The 12665-nt window shown below is 40.6% G+C and overlaps 1 protein-coding gene across 1 annotated transcript in view; it reads left to right on the forward strand.

Moving 5' to 3' along the window:
* Nucleotides 1–389: 389 nt before the first annotated feature.
* Nucleotides 390–12665, forward strand: part of RNF216 (ring finger protein 216) — a 190721-nt gene continuing 178445 nt past the window's right edge. The window contains exons 1-2 of the mRNA XM_003795432.3: nucleotides 390–504; nucleotides 9379–9476. The gene's annotated coding sequence lies outside the window, so the exon portion shown is untranslated. The remainder of the gene's footprint in view (nucleotides 505–9378; nucleotides 9477–12665) is intronic.

Raw genomic sequence — 12665 nt, forward strand, 5'->3', positions numbered from 1 at the left:
ACAGTGCCTACACACAGGAAGCCCTGAGAACATATTTGCTGAATGAATGGCTTGCCAAAGGCAACGGGGCAAACAAGTGCATATCCAGCCGATTTCCATGGCCACCTGTTCCCCCACCCTTTTCACCTGTAGGGAGACAGTGACGCCTTGTGGGATACGGGGAAGGACGGAAAGGGGAGTCGGTTCCTTTCGTCCTCCCGCCTAATGGGGGAGTCAAGACTCTGCAGGTGAGCCCGGCTGTGGGAGCGGCTAGGCGCCCTCTCTATGGTCCCGCTCCTCAGGTCCCTCCTCCCTAGCGCCTGCCTACCTCTATGGTTCTTCCTGTTGTTAGTCGGGAGGGGGCGCTGTGCGCAGGCGCGGGGTGACGCCGCGGCAGGGCCGGAAGAAGCGCAGCTGCTCCCTCCGCCGCAGCGACGGAGCTGTCGGCAGCTGCTCCTGGTAACTAAAAGCCGCGGCGGCGCAGGCTGCTGAGCCCGCCTAGCGAGCTGACGAGTTGAGTGGCGAGTAAGTGTCGGCCGCGGGGTGCGCCGGGCACAGCGGCAGACCTTGTGAGGCAAGGTGGTCTCTTCCCAGGTTATCTCCATAAAGCTCCGGGGTGGGGGTGGGGGACGGGGAGTGTAAGATCCGCGGAGCCGGGGGGCGAGGGCCGAGGCCCGGGCGTGCCGGGGGTTCACCGTGGGCGCCGCTGAGCCGCAAGCAGCGGGGACCAGCGGCGAGGAGCGAGCGACAAAAGCGCTGGGCGTCCAGGCGACCCCTCCCGCGTCTCCCTCCACTTCAGGAAGTTTCGCGGGCCGCCCCTCGGCCTGCTGTGCGGGGGCGACAGCCCTGAAAGACCGAGCTTCCTTCGGTGGCCCCTTCGCTTTCCTCTCTCGGAACCGAAGCTGCCGCAGGAGGCAGTGTCCGTGCACCCGACCGCGGCCTGGAGAAGCGGAGGGAGATAGTGACTTTGAACTCTAGCCTCTGCTCCCAGCGGGTGACGGCCAGCCGTTTCCACCTTCTGTACTCAGTTCTTAAGGGGGTGGGTGTCACCCAGCCCTCAGCGAGGAAACAGCAAGTGCGTCAAAACCCTTCTGCAGCACGGATAGAACTAGTCCAGCTCCCGTTCCTGCAGCGCCTAGCACGTGCTTGGGCGCTGGTTGGGAGCGAGGCGGATGTGCGCGTGCCAGATGGCCTTCGTGCCAGGTAGAACGAAGATCGGAAACTTGGGGCAACTTGTAACCAACCCCGGAGTACCTATAACGTGCCAGTTCTGTTCTAGGGCCGGGTCGCCGATATAAGTCTCGTGGGGCCCTGTTAATCACTGGTACCCTGTGGTAAGTGCCTTGGTAGCAGTTGCCCTGAGCACTTTGATTTACCCTACTGTGAGGAAGTAGAGGACTGGGAAGATTTTATGACACATCTCAATTTAGTAAGCTTGCTTGTAGGGAAACAGCCAAGAAATGGTCTAGCTTTGCTTTGGGTTTTGTATCCGTAATTTATTGTGCCTCAGTGTAGGGAGTGGTGGTGAATTTGAGGAAATGGCTAGGGACAGAGTTTGTACACCCACATCCTGTAAATCCTATGACTAGAGGCTTTAGATTTTATTCTGGAGGTTAGCAGCAACTGATAAAAGAGAACCCTTGAAGCCCTGGTGAAGAATGATAAAGACTGAGGTATGAATCATAGAGACTGAGAATTTTTTAAGTTGAGGTATGAATCATGGAGACTGAAAATGTGACAGAACTTATTTGCAAATTATAACATGAGCTACTATTTAATGTGTTTACTAAATTCTAGGCTTTACTATATTATAGATCTTTACAGATGGCGTAAATCTCATATCTGACAATATCATTATATTTGCATTATTAATAAAAATAGAACAAAATATATACTCCTAATAATGTGACACACTGTTCTAAGTATTTTCCATATATTAACTCTTAATTCTCTCAGAGACATAGCGTCTGTTATCTTTATTTTATTTATTTTTTTGAGACAGTCTCTCAAGCTGTTGCCCTTGGTAGAGTGCTGTGGCATCATAGCTCACAGCAACCTCCAACTTTTAGGCTCAAGCCATCCTCTTGCCTCATGAGTTTTCTATTTTTAGTAGAGGCAAGGTCTTGCTTTTGCTCCAGCTTGTGGAACTTGTGAGCTCAAGCAGTCCATCAGCCTACGCCTCCCAAAATGCTAGGATTACAGGCATGAGCCACCGTGCCCAGACTGTTATCTTTATTTTATAAGGCAAGAAACTGAGGGGCTGAAAAATAACCTATCTAGTCACAAAGCTTGTAAGGTGAGAGCTGGAACTTTAACTCAGTTTTGTTCTGGAGTTCATGCCCTTCATTATCCTGCTATGCCAGTGAATGCTATTGATTCAGAAAGTACTTCTAGAACATCTACTTTGTGCCAGACCGTTATGTTCTCAGGCTTTGGAAGCACGTAAGACCCACAAGCCTGCCTTCTGGGAACTAAAGTTTTAGCAGAGGATACCAAAATTAAACATTGTTTCCTAAAGGCATGAAATTATTGTTATGGTAAGTACTTTTCAGATATGAGGGATGTGTGATTGAACTGGGAGGGGGGGTGCTTATCTAGGAAATAGTCAAGAAAGGTTTTTCTGTGAGGATAAGGATGTGAAGAATCTGAAGGATGAATAGGGTTGACTCCATCATAGAATCAGTAACGAAGAGTAATCCAGCCCAGAAAAGCCTGAAGTGAACAAAGAGGCATGGCCTGTTCAAGGAACTGAGCCCCTGTTACCGGTGAATAGTGGGAAAGTATGAAGTGAGCTTGTGACAGCAAGGTTCATAGGATAGGATTGCAGTGTTTTGTAAGCCATGGTAAGGATTTTGATTTTACCATGTGAGCGTTGTGGTCTTAAAAAAATAACTCTCAGTGTAGAAATATGTCAGAGGGTGGAGCCTACAAGGCAATAGTTGGAATAAAAAAGGGCAAGATGTCCTCTGAGTTCACAAAAGATTTGATTCTAAAATGATTACTGAAAACATTGATTTGCCCTTCGAGGATGAGGATGTGCCTACTTACCTGTTCTAGTTGCTAAACCAATTCTCAGTTGACAGTTGAGGAAAATACTGTTTTATGTTAAACTAGCCCAGCCACTGAAGATTTTAAATTTAATTTTTGGTTTAAAACCTTTCCTATTGTGGAAAGACACCAATAACAGGATTTTTAGAGCTCTCTTAAACTCTACACTATCGTTTGCATAATATATCTGTAATTATCAATGTTATTTTCCTTTAATTCCATTTTGTCTATGTATTAAAGTTAACACATTGTATTTTCTTATTGTGAACTCATCATCTGCCTTGTTCTTCCTTAGTAACGTCACCATCCCGTAGTTACCTGATCTCTACATCTAGGTCAACTTTGACTCCTTACCTTGATAGCCAGTTAAGTACAAAAGTCCTGTTGGATCTAACTTTGTAGTCTGCATTTTATGTTTTTTTCCTCCCCCTACATACTATTATCTCTAGTTCAGACTTCACTGGCTCTTGTTTCCTGGCATCAGATGTCTCCCATAGGCTGTCCCACACTTTGCTGCTAGGTTGATTTTTCTTTTCTTTTCTTTCCTTTTTTGAAACAGAGTCTCATTCTGTTGCCCTGGGTAGAGTGCTATGGCGCCATAGCTCACAGCAACTTCAAACTCCTCAGTTCAAGCAATCCTCTTGCCTTGACCTCCCAAGTAGTTGGGACTACAGGTGCCCACCATAATACCCAGCTTGGGTTGATTTTTCTGAAGAACAGCTGTCATTCTATTGCTTTCCATTAGCTAGAAAATACGGTTTGAGCTGTTTTGGTTATCTATTGATGCCTTACAAACCACTCTAGAACTTGCTGACTTCATACAGCAGTTTTATTTGTTGACAGTTTTGAGTGGAAATTGGGAAGGATTCACCTGGGAGGTTCACCTCTGGTCCATGTGCTGTTATATGCACATGGCCAGTACTGGAAGATCCACTTCCAAGATGGTGTCTTCCATCATGTGCCTTGTCAGAGATGGCTAGAAGGCTGGGCTCAGCTTTCCCTCTCCATATAGTAGCAGAGCTTTCTATGTGGTCTTTCAGCAGAGTATTTAGACTTCTTACTCTGTGGCATTGGGAGCCTTAAGTGAAAACTACTGTCCTGTTAATGGCTAAGCCCAGATCTGGCACAGTGCTCAGTTTAGTTTGTGGCTGTCCCTGCTAAGCCTTCCCTGACTGCCTGCCTTTTCTCAGCTGGAGTAGTTTCTGTATTGCACCATTGACTTTATGGTGTACTTAATGTTGTGCATATTCTCTCTTACTGATAAAACTCTTGAGTTCTTGAAAGCAAGATTAATGTGGAATTTTCTCTGTATTCCTCATGATGTGTAACAAATTCTTGTTACATTAAAAAGTATAAAAATTTATTGTATAACAGATTATTGTTACATAAAAGACAGTACAGTCATCCCTCCATATCCACTGGCTTCACCATATTTAACTTGTATTGATTTAATATTGGTTAAATATTAGCACAGGTTTATAAAGGTTGACTATCCAAAGAATAGTTAAGATATGCACTAGTAATTGAATGAAAAGCATTAATCACTTATAGACACTTAGAAAACATGCCAGAAAGAAGTGTTATGGGTTGTCGGCTTCTGTCCTGTGCCTAGGTGTTCTGTTCCTTTAATTAAATTTGGAAGTCTTTCATTACCCCCATATCTGTATTGTAGAAGTAACTCTCTAAATTATTCTGGAGTGCAAGAATACTACAAAACTCCAGGATCATGCAGTATTATTTTAGGAGCATTTGGAAGGAAAAAAGAGAAGAAAATGATTTGTCTGAGACAGACTCAAGCATTCTGGTCACAAGGAAGTGAAGGGGCAATTTTGAAAACCAGAAAACTGGGTGAAAAAACCATGGGTGGTGTCATTCTTTTCCTGTTTTCCAAATTTTCTATGATGGGCAGTAGTTGGTAACTGAAGGAAATGCTAATTAAAATTGTTGCTTAGGCCATATTACCTGACTTGTTATCTGGCTATGAAGACCTCCAGGCTTTGACATAGGAAGATGTTTTTGGAGCCACTCATTCAGCACTCGTACTAGGCACTGCAAATACGGTTGTGAACAAGACAAATGTAGAACATTTACAGAAAAGACAGTTGAAATAAGAACACTTTCTTATTGTATTTTGATTGATTCCTACAAGGAACAGAGGGGATAAAAAGGTCATTAGGACTGTTGGAGATAAAAGAGAACATAGAATTGCCATGTAATTTTCTTAAAGCTTTACAATATGAGTACTCTATACAGTAGAACTTCCATAGTTAACCACTTCCTTAAGTTTGATCTAATTTTCATAGATGGGACGTGCACACATGTATGTATTGGTACAGTGGGCCTAGTTCCTTATATGACTACCTCTGTATGTTGACCAGTTTGTTATAGTCCGTTGAGTGGTCAACATAATGTATAAGCTCAGTAATAAAATGATGAAATGTATGCTGATAGGCTGGTCATGGTGGGGCTAACACCTGTAAAGCTAGCACTCTAGAAGGCTGAGATGTAAGGATTACTTGGATTTAGGAGTTGAAGATCAGCCTGACCAAGAGTGAGATCCCATTTCTACTAAAAATAGAAAAATTAGCCAAGAATTGTGTTGTGTGCCAGTAGTCCCAGCTACTCAGAAAGCTGAGGCAAGAGGATTGCTTGAGCCCAGGAGTTTGAGGTTGCTATGAGCTAGGCTCATGCACTTTAGCCTGGGCAACAGAGCAAGACTCTGTCTCCAAAGGAAAAAAAAAAAATCTGATGTCTGGTTCTTATTTATAAGCATTAACCTATATATTCGACTAAAGAGTATGGTCATCATAAGTATACTTATGATAATGTTTATAATAAAGAGAACAGGTAAGAACTGAAATACTATTTCTTGGATGGTATTTTCTATTTCTAGCTCCACTTTTAACTGTTTTCTTCAGCTTTTTCATCAAGAAGCAAACAGTGAGACTTCTATATGGCTTCTTGCTTCTTCCAGAAGAAAAATGAAGTTCCTTTAGAGTAGGAAGTAAAAATTTTACTGTGACTAGTTATCATACTAGTGAAGTATAACTTGGAAGAGGAAAATAAAGGTTTTACATCTGTCTATAATATCAACTCTTAATAAACACTGCATGTGATGTGTAGTTGTGATACTAGAGTTCCTATTTTGATTGCATTTACTGCATACAAAGTGGATTCTTTTATTTAATCTTTGATACAGCCTTACAAGGTGAGAAGAATAGCTATTTTCATTTCACACATAATAATAGCTGTGATGTCATACTTCCATGTGCCAGGCACTGTGCTAAACACTTTTATATATAATAACTCAATTTTGTTATGGTTAATTAAATCTATCTTTTAGAGGCACAGTCTCTGTCATGTAGGCTGGAGTGCAGTGGCATGATCACAGCTCGCTGCAACCTTGAACTTTTGGTCTCAAGCAATCCTCCTGCCTCAGACTCCTGGGTAGCAAGGACTATAGGTGCACATCACCACACTTAGCGGCTAATTTATTTTTTCTGTATAAGTGGGGTCTTGCTCTTGCCCAGGTTGAAGAGTGTAGTAACTTTTACCAGGTAAAGTCGTTCTGCCTCTAGAGTGGTGCAACTACAGACCTGCTCCACCATATCTAGCCTCAATTAATTTTAAAACAGTCATATTGTTCTCATTTTATAAATGAGGAAATTAGGCCCAGAAGATTAAGCAGTTAACCCAGAGCCAATTATTAAATGGTAAGACCGAAATTTAAACCTAGATTGTCTAATCTTAAGCCCAGATGAAAGAAAGTTAAATGAACCTGTTGTAGAGACCTACTTTTAGTCAAGAGTACAAATTCCATCATCAGGCTTCCTTTTCCACAGGGGCTGCTCATGAGTTTTTTATTTAATTTTTTGAGACAGCGTCTTACTTTCTTGCCCCCGGTAGAGTGCTATGGCATCATAGCTCACAGCAGCCTCAAATTCTTAGTCTCAAGTGATCCTCTTGCCTCAGCCTCCCAAGTAGCTGGGACTACAGGTGCCCATTGCAAAGCCCAGTTATTTTTATTTATTTATTTTTTATTGACGAGGGTCTCACTCTTCTCAAGCTGGTATTGAACTCCTGAGGTCAAGCAGTCTGCCAGCCTCAGCCTCCCATAGTGCTAGGATTACAGGCATGAACCACTGCACCCTGCCTGTGAGGAATTTTTCAAAGCACTACTAGTCATCTACATAACCACAAGTTTGACATTGTGGTAAATGAGGTATGAAATGAATCACATTTACCTTTGATTTCCAGTGTTAAATTGAAGGAAGCTAGCTGAGGTAAAATATAAGAAATTTTGCTATTGGAATTAGTGCTCAAAATACTTTATAAAAATCTCATTTGAAAAAAAATAATTGATGCAATTCAAATTTGATACCAAGGCTTTTTCCTCTGTGCTATTAAGTAATGTCAATGTTGTTATTTTAAGTAAGAGACCCTAACTACGGTTGGATCTGTAATTTTTATAAATTGGGATACTTTTGTTCAGTTATAGATGCCAGAAAGTTCTATTGTAAACTTTAATATAATTTTGATGTTCTCTGTATAAAACTTTGTATTCTATAAGATGGAAAAATGCTGATATTAGTCAACTTAGCTTTTTGTAGACATCATTTAATGAGAGGCCAGGATCTGGGGTTGATTTCCTCAGGAGCACATGGCTTCTTCAAGGAAGGCAAAGAAGATTGAGATTTTCTTAGGAAGAAAAGAGCTGAGTGACTGAGGTCACAGATAGGATCTTGGAACTAAAAGGTCCCCATAGCAGTTACAGTTGACCCTCTTTTATTCTTATTTATTGATTCTCATTCCTTGAATTTTCATCGAAGAAAGGAGTTTGAGGCCATCCTGAGCAAGATCAAGACCCCATTGCTACCAAAAATAGAAAAACTAGCAGGCATTGTGGTGAGTGCCTGTAGTCCCAGGTATTCAGGAGGCTGAAGCAAGAGGATTGCTTGAGCCCAGGAGTTTGAGGTTGCTGTGAGCTATGATGTCCCAGCACTCTACCTAGGGCAATAGAGTGAGACTCTGTCTTTAAAAAAATAAATAAAGTAGGGCAGTGCCTGTGGCTCAGTGAGTAGGGCGCTGGCCCCATATACTGAGGGTGGCGGGTTCAAACCCAGCCCTGGCCAAACTGCAACAAAAAAGTAGGCAGGCATTGTGGCTGGCGCCTGTAGTCTCAGCTACTCGGGAGGCTGAGGCAAGATACCTAAGTCCAAGAGCTGGAAGTTGCTGTGAACTTTGATGTCATGGCACTCTACTGAGGGTGACAAAGTGAGACTCTGTCTCAAAAAATACATAAAGTAAAATTGTTTTTGTATAAGGCATAAGGAAGAAGTTTTCAATCCCTACCCCAAATATGGCTTTTAGGATAGTATCATATGGCAAAAAGATTGTGTTTTCCATTGCTTTACAGAGCCACTTTGTCATAAATCAAACATCTATTATGAATGAATCTATCCTGGACTCTATTCTGTTGGTCTGTTTTTCTCTTTTGTTAATACAGCATTGTCTTAATTACTGTAACTTTATAAGAAGATAATATTTGATAGTATAAATCCTCCATCTTTTGTTTCTCTTTATGAATATTTTGGTTATTCTTGGCTCTTTGTATATTCCAGTAAATTTTAAAGTCATCTAAGTGGTATATATTCATTTTTTAAATTTGGGATTATTAGTATTAAATTTATAAATCAATTGGGAAAGAATAGACATCTTTATAAAATTGAGCTAACTCACGAATGTAGTTATGTCTCTACATTTGTTTAATCTTTAATTTCTCTCAGTAATGTTTTATAATCAGCGTATATCCTTCATTATATTTATTCCTTGGTATTTACTTGATGGTTTTTGTAGATGCTACTTTAATATCTTTTTAAAATGTCATTTTCTAATTCTTTTTTTTATAGTATTCATTTTTATATCACAAGACCTTGTGATTCATTCATTCATTCACCTATTCATTCCAGTTGTATCTCTGTACAGTTACATGCAAATGCAGAGTGCAAAAAAAAATACATGTTTAAGAAAGGAAGAAACTGTTAAATTTGTAATACTCAAGTCACGTTTGACTTCTGCAATTACAAGAGGTGCTCAATGGGACTTGAATTCATCTTTTGTTACTGGTGTGTGCACATGTATTGAGTATTACAAACAATACAGTTTTTTCCTTTCTTAAAATGTGTATACATTTTGGCACTCTTTGTAAACTTGTCCTGTGAAGACAATTATGTCCTCATATAAATTCAAGAATTTTTATATTTACTTTGCATTTCATAATGCATTTGGTATTGTCTTTTATGTATGGTATAAGGAATAGACAAAGATTGATTTTTTTTTTTCCTCCCATAGAGAAAGCAACTTGACCAGCAACATTTATTGAAAAGATGGTTCTTCCTCCCCACCACACTGCAGTGGCACCTTTGTTGTAATGTGGGTGCTGAATATAGGTTGGTCTTTTTCTGAACCCTCTATTCTACTTTATTATCTGTCTTTACAGCAGTACCACAGTCTTATCATCTGTAAATAATGGCACTGATTTCTTTCTTTCAACCTGATATTTATTTCTTTGTATTGCCTTTTTTATTTTTGAGACAGTCTCCAGCTATCACCCTGGGTAGAATGCTGTGGTGTCACAGCTCACAGCAACCTCAAAATCTTGGACTTAAGTGATTCTCTTGCCTCAGCCTCCCAAATAGCTGAGACTGCAGGTGCCCACCACAACGCCTGGCTATTTTTTTGTTGCAGTTGTGATTGTTGTTTAGCAGGCCCGGGCCAGCCTGGAACCCACCAGCATCAGTGTGGCCAGTGCCCTACCCACTGAGCTACAGGCACCTCCCTCCAGTATACTTTTAATAAGAAACTGGGGCTGGGCATGGTGGCTCATGCCTGTAATCCTAGCATTCTGGGAGGCTGAGGTGGGAGGATCACTTGAGTTTAGGAGTTACAGACCAGACTGAGCAAGAACCACACCCTGTCTCTACTAAAAATAGAAAAACTAACTGGGCCTAGTGGCAGGTGCCTGGAATCCCAGCTACTTGGGAAGCTGAGACAAGAGGATCTCTTGAATTCAGGAATTTGAGGTTGCTGTGAGCTATGATGATGCCAGAGCGACAGAGTGAGACTCTATCTTAAAAAATAAAATATGTGTTTGGAACTGTAAATTATCCTCTAAGCATTGCTATAACTCCTTTCCTCATATTTGATATATTTTGTTTTCATTATCTTTCAGTTTTTCAATCAAATTAGTTACTAATTTTCATTGTGATGATGTTTAGGTTACTAAATTTCAAATATTTCAAAATTTCCTGAGTGGGTGTAGTAGTTCATGATTACTCCTAGCATACTGGGAGGCAAAGGTAGGTGGATTGCTTGAGTTCAGGAGACCAGTCTGAGGAAAAGTGAGACCCATCTCTACTAAAAATAGAAAAACTAGCTGGACATTGTGGTAGGCACCTATCGTCTCAGCTACTTCAGAGACCGAGGCAAGAGTATCACTCGAGCCCAGGAATTTGAGGTGACCGTGATGCTACAGTGCTCTACCCAGGGCAACAGTGAGTCTTTGTCTTCCTGAAAAAAATAATCTATTTTTTCTTCTATTGATTTGTCAGATAACATATGTTGTATGATTTCAAGCCCTTGAAGTTTGTTCAGGCTAACTTCATGGCTCAATGTGTAGTCTGTGAATGTTCTTCACACACTTAAAAAGAACATGTATTCTGCAGTTGTCAGCTATTCAAGTCTTCTATCCAGTTATAAGTAGATTGGTCTTCCTTAAAGTCTATTTAAGCTCTATATATTTTGAAGCAGTGTTATTAGATTCTATAAATTAAGGATTGTATTTTCTGTGAGTTGGCCCTTTTTTTTTTTTTTTTTTTGAGACAGTCTCACTGTGTCACCCTGGGTAGAGTGCTGTGGCATCACACAGCTCACAGCAATCTCAAACTCTTGGGCTTAAGCAATTCTCTTGCCTCAGCTTCCCAAGTAGCTGGGACTACAGGCACCCTCCGTAATGCCCGGCTATTTTTTGTCACAGTTGTCTAGCTGGCCCAGGCCAGGTTTGAACCCACCACACTCAATGTATGTGGCTGGTGCTGTAACCACTGTGCCACAGGCACAGAGCTGAGTTGGCCCTTTCATCTGGATAAAATCTCCTTACTTGTCTCTAATTATACTTACTATAATGTTTGCTTTGTTATTAATATGCTCGTACAGTTTTTTATAAAAAACAGAGGAAAAGATGTACAACATAATTGAAAAGATAATTGAAATTTATCTTTAAAAAATCAAATAGACATGATATAACTGAAGAATACAATATTTGAAATTAAGAACTTGGCTCGCCACCTAAGGTGGCGGGTTCCAATCCACCAAACAACAATGACGGCTGCAACCAAAAAATAGCCGGGCATTGTGGCGGGCGCCTGTGGTCCGAGCTACTTGGGAGGCAGAGGCAGAGACTCTCTTGAGCCCAGGAGTTGGAGGTTGCTGTGAGCTGTGATGCCAGAGCACTCTACCCAGAGGGACAGCTTGAAGCTCTGTCTCAAAAAAAAAAACAAAAACAAAAACTTATTAGATGAAGTGTTAATGTTCAGTATATTGCTTTCCATACTTTAAACCTTTCAGTTTTCTTATACTTAAAGTGTGTATTTTATAAAATACCACTTAGTTATGTTCATTCTGATAATATATTTTATGATCACATCAGTTAGTTTATATAATTTCTGACGTAATTGAATTTTTAAGCGTTTTTTTAGTGGCCCATGTGTTCTTTGATCCTTTATTTCTCTTTTCAAGTATTCTTTTGCAGTGATTGCTTATTTTGTTATACCATTTGTTTCCTCTATTTGCTATTTAGATACATATTCTTTTATTATTATTTTAGTGGTTATGAATCTTTGATGTAATTCACTGTACCTTAAATTAGAATTTTTCCATTTCTCAATCACTGCAAGAGCTCTGCGTGTATATATGTACATGTTTGAGAGTGAGTGAGAGAGAGCATGCATGACTGCACAGTTGCTCTCACCCAGACTAGGGTACAGTGGCATGTTCACATCTCACTACAAACCTTCAATTCCCAAGAGGCTCCTGGCTCAGCTTCCAGATGATAGGACTTGTAGTCCTAGCTGCATACGACAGGAAGCTGCATGCAACTGGCCTCATTCATTTTGCAAATAAAAACTTAACAACACATGTTTCTGTTATGTGACCTGACTTGAGCCTGTAAGAATCTATAAGCATTATATGCTTCATTCTCCATATTTTTCACAGTCATACTTGAAATGACTCAAACCAACTTGGGTGAATTATTTTGATTAGTAAGAAACCAAAGAACATCCAGAGTAGTTTGTCATCAGTGTGCCATAACAGTGGTTCTGATTGCTGCACACCTCATTTGGCACATTTTGTTCCTGAGCTCTCCACAGACGGTTAAAGCAATTTAACTTCATTTATTTCCCTCCAGCTTTTTGTGCTATTTCAGTCGTGTATTAAAATTCTACATATATTTTAAAATCCCATAATTCATTATTATGCAGTCAATACTCTTTTACATTCTAATATGCCTCCTTCTAGGACCATTTTCCTTGAGACTGAAGAACTTCCTTTAGTTTTCTGGTGACAAATTCATTCAACTT

The sequence above is a fragment of the Otolemur garnettii genome, unplaced genomic scaffold, assembly GCF_000181295.1.
Source record: "Otolemur garnettii isolate 467f Iridium unplaced genomic scaffold, OtoGar3 scaffold00092, whole genome shotgun sequence".
Lineage (NCBI taxonomy): Eukaryota > Metazoa > Chordata > Mammalia > Primates > Galagidae > Otolemur > Otolemur garnettii.